Genomic DNA, 4,920 nt, shown 5'->3' on the forward strand with positions numbered 1-4,920 from the left:
TCCTGGATTAAAAAAAATGTAAGCTGAGTGCTAGTGGCTCATGCCTGTAATCCTAGCTACTCAGAAAGCTGAAATTTGAGGACTATGGTTCAAATCAGCTCAGTTAAGAAAGTTTGTGAAATTCTTATCTCTAATAAACTAGCAAAAAGCCAAAATTGGAGTTGTGGCTCAAGAGGCAGAGAATCAGCCTTCAGCAAAAAAACTAAGGGTCAGAACTCGGGTCCCTAATTCCAGATTGAGGACTACACACACACACACACACACACACACACACACACACACACACACACACACACTGAAAATGAGTTGCTGCATGATTGTAGGCAGCATGAACTCTCCAAGAAGGCATTAAGTGGCACAAAAAATGGAGTGGACAACTCTCTGATCAGACACTGAAGAGAAGGGAGAAAAAAATGAAAAAGGACTGTGCCTTTGGTTACTTATTTTTGGAATCTATACGGGGCATCTGAGAAAAGCCATATACTGCTTTTGATGATTTTATGTGTGTGCATGTGTGCTTGTTTTCCTTTCTCCTTTTTTTAGCCATATGATCAAAACAGGATGAAATAAACAATTTTGCCTGACTAAAAATAAACACACAATTACACACAGATACAAGAAAAAGGCGAATTTCCCAGTTCAAAAGCTACTGTAAGGATTGGGTAGATCTCCTGACATCTTCTCTGCAAGAAAAGCCAGACTCCAATAAATCAGCTCCTAGAGGCCTGGCTTGTGTTCCAGAAAGATGACCAGAGGCAGGTGGAATCAAAGCAACTTGATTTATCCTGCTGAGCTAACTTTAGATTATGTTTTTCTACAGTGCTTTCTGCAGTATTTTCTTCAGGTTTCTGGATTTGTAGGACAATTCACTTTATAAAAGAAAGAGAGAACATTTCATCAGATTTGGGTGATCCTCAGATCTTATAATAACCATGATTCAACAACTTATCTGTGACTGCATTAAACAGCAATAACAAAATAAAAGAAAAAGAAACATCTATGTGGATGGATCCTTTTCCTGCGAAAGACTGAATAGTTCTCTATGAAAGTCAAGCCTTTGCATAAAATTTGGTTATCATTATTTTCAGAGCAGATGGAGCCAGAGAGGGCTCAAGTTCCCTCACAGGCAGAATCTGGCCAAATTTGTCCCTAATTAGCAATGTACCACACTGTTAAATGGCCTTCTCATTCCATTTGCAGGCCAAAGCCTCTGCGACCTGAAATGAACCACCTGAGACCACCATTCCACAATCACCACCTATAAATCGTCCTGTAATGGACATCCTGTCAGTGGCTCCAATGTGAGAGGTGACAAAGGAAGCTAGCAGGCAGCTTGGGGTTTTCCTTATTTTCTACTTTAATACCATCAAAGAAAATTCCAGTTCCTCAGAGGTCACCAGCCAAGGAAATAAAAATATCTTTTTCTGTCTCACTACTTGTTTTCTCTATTCATATTTCTTCTCTTTCTCACAGAGAAAGAAATGTGAAGGCTATTTTCCTCTTAAAATAATACCACATACCTATGCGAACTGGTGATCTGCAAGAGCACATGGATCTGTCATTTTTTTTTCTTGTGTTTTGCACCCATTTGGAGAAGAGATAAGTAGTCAATTCTTCTGCTAGGCTAATGAATGTGCATGGCCACAGCAGGTGTCCTATGTGCTGTCCTTCCTCCCTGTCTCATCACCCTCGGACCCTGACATAGGATCAGTACCAACTGAGGGCTTTGAAGACTTATTTGGGGCCCCAGTAAGGCCCATGATCCATCCTTCTTTGTGGCCCACAGCATATTGCTGGCTCAGCCAGTCTACAAAGACAAAATTTTCATACAGGTTTTTAACTTATCTCTAATATGCTACTGCAAATGGAAACATCTCATCAAATTTATCAGTAGTATCAGCTGTGTTGGTCCAAGAAAAAAAAAATCAATTCAGTTCTGTATTGTATGAGAGTGTTCATGTATCTTTGTATGTGAGAATGTGTGTGATCTTTCAGAAAATTTTAGAATTACTCTATCCTTTATCTTGACAGCTTATCCAGGACTTTTTTTTTAGTAGCTTTTCATACAACATGTTCAAAAATAAAGGCAAATATTCCATCAGGGCAATTCTAAAACAAATCTCATGTTACTTTCCAAACTAAAATCCCTTACTACTTCTATTTAGCTCTTGAAATTAATACTTTGGATTTCTAAGGTTTACTATTTTTTGAATAGAACAGATTATGTTTGTCTCTGAAAACATGGACACAAGCATCTTACATGCATTTATAGTTTTATATATTAATGGGAGCTAAAGTAAATATTTGAGGCAAGTCAGATAATAATAATTGCATGTAGACTCCATAATAGGAGCCTGAAACTAAGCTAAGACTTCATACCCATGACCTTACTTAATTCTCAAGAAGATATTGCATTAGATACCAATACCCATGACCTTATTCAATTTGCAAGATAATTTTGCCTTAGCTATCAATATCATCCCTATGTTAGAGATAAAACTGGAGTATAGGAGGATCTGGTAAAGTCATACAGCTAGTAGGTGACGTAGGCTCATCTCCTCCCAGCATTTAAACAGTTAACCATGTGTCACTTGTCCACCTGCCTTTGACAAATGACTGTCTCCCTAGAACTTTCAAAGTTGTCTTGGTTGTGTTTGTCAATCTCACTATAAATAAATGAAGCCCCTGCTGGTCTGTGTCTACCAGGATTTTCCAATCATTTTGTACACAGGAGAACAGACATGGCCAAAAAGGAATCCCTGTGGAGAGCAGCTGGTGCTGGCCACTGGGGGCACAGAATTGTCTGGAACACTGGCTCTTGGCTATTTGTTATTAACCAAATTTTTTTTCTGAGGTAGTTTTTGATGACAAATATTCTGGGACAAAACGTAACCATCATACAAACCCAAAGGATAAAACCCAAATATGTAGGCAAGAAAAATCATTTGGAAGGAAAATAATGTGAATCCCAAACCTCACAGACCTCATGTGAGGAGTTATTGTCATATTAAACTGAAAGACATCCCAAAGAAAGGAAAGCAAGGGCAAAATTATTTTGCCACTGCAGGCTTTTGTGCCCATTTCTTCATGCAAATATTGAGGGAAAGATCCTGCTTTGGCTAAGAAAGGCTCACTATTACTAGGTGGTATTTCCTTGGGAATCTTTAGCAGCAACATAATCTATGGTTTTCTCCTAATACACAGAAAAATAAAGTTCCTAAAGTGAGATAAAGGCCAGCCATCAACAAAGTCTCTATAATCTCTTTCCCGTCTCCTTTCAGACAGTTGAATTTTTTCCTTCTTTATTGAAATGCTGTGCTCAGTAGAGGTATAAACAAATTGTAAGAGATCATTAATTTAAACAGTCTGACAGCCTAACCAAATCTTGAGATGGGACTTCTGAGATTCACTATCCCATGTGTCACAAAGAGAAATTCACATTCCGGGAGAGTATGATCTCACATAGCAACCTGTCATGTTGATGGCCCATCCTCCAGAGTTTAAACCATTTGCAAGGGATTGTAGCAGCCCCAGTACATTACCATATTCATGTTGAGGATTCACCATCTCCTTCATCTTGGGAAACCTTGGCACTGAATAAAACAGTCGAGCGGATCTTTTATGCAAATACTACCAACAAATATGGACCACTTAGCATATGTGTCTCGCTGGCCATAAGGAGTGTTAGTATTGGAAAAGCTGCTTCCTGCCAAGAACACCAGAGTCATCCTGTCATGAACTATTAATTCAGAGATCAGTCTTCTTGTTGGCAGCTAACCACCAAACCCACAAAGTTGTGCTTAATTTGCTCTTGGAGGATGGACTAAGTTCTCCTCTCCAAACTGTGAGAATGTTGCCTTTTTGTGGCACCCTGGAAAAGGCCTGTCCCACAGCTCCTGACCATATAGTACTTTCCCCAGCTGTTGGTGGCATAGCTAATCTGTTACAGTGGTCTTGCCTAAAAGTAAGGACAAGTTCCATTCTGAAGAGAAATGTGGCTTTCTACAAACAAAAGTTAATATAGTATTCCAACAGCTTTCTTATTTACACAATAAAAAGGATGTGCTACTTTCTTGGCTGCCTCGAGTCTTTATGGCAGCAACCACAAGAATAGATACCTAGATCTTTCTTAGGATACATACACGTGTGCTGCTGCTGCTTTACATAGAACAAATTTTGTAGGAGAATATGCTCTTTATTTATTCATAATTTTTTTGGGGGTGGATAGGACTCTACCTTAACTTTAAAATAAAGCTTAAACCCACACCTAAGCTAATGAGTGTATTGTATTGTGCTTCTTGTGGTCCAGGTATTAGTTCAGAAGATTTGCATGTCAATTCCTAGATGTTTGCTAACATTAGAGGGACATAGGCTAGGTGCTATAGCTAACACCTATAATCCCAGCTATTCAGGAGGCTAAGATCTGAGAATCACATTTTGGAGCCTGGCTGAGCGGAAAGAACTTTGCAAAAGACTCCTATCTCCGATTAGCCAGCAAAAAGCCAGAAGTGGAGGTATGGGCTCAAATGGTAGACAGTCAGCTTTGAGTGAAAAAGCTAAGTGAGAATGTGAAGTCTTGAGTTCAAGTCCTGTCCCAGCACACACACACACACACACACACACACACACACACACACACACACACGAGTGGAGTGTTCAAGGACTAAGCCTAGGGAAGTCCAGCCTTGGACTGTGAAGAGGAAATTACAATCCAGTGAGGTGAGGGAACCAAGATTGGAAAGTGTTTCAAGGAGGGAGCCATCTGGCTTTGTTAGATGCTGCTTACAAATCAGCTATGAGGAAGTCTTAGAAGCTGCAAGGCTGCAGAGCATTGCTACCTTGAGAAGAGATAAGAGTCTCGGAAACTAGTCCGGGAGAACTCGGCATTCATGGGTTCAGGAGAGAGGAAGAGCGAAGCAA

The sequence above is a fragment of the Dipodomys ordii genome, unplaced genomic scaffold (assembly GCF_000151885.1).
Source record: "Dipodomys ordii isolate 6190 unplaced genomic scaffold, Dord_2.0 Scaffold16, whole genome shotgun sequence".
In the NCBI taxonomy this organism is placed as follows: domain Eukaryota; kingdom Metazoa; phylum Chordata; class Mammalia; order Rodentia; family Heteromyidae; genus Dipodomys; species Dipodomys ordii.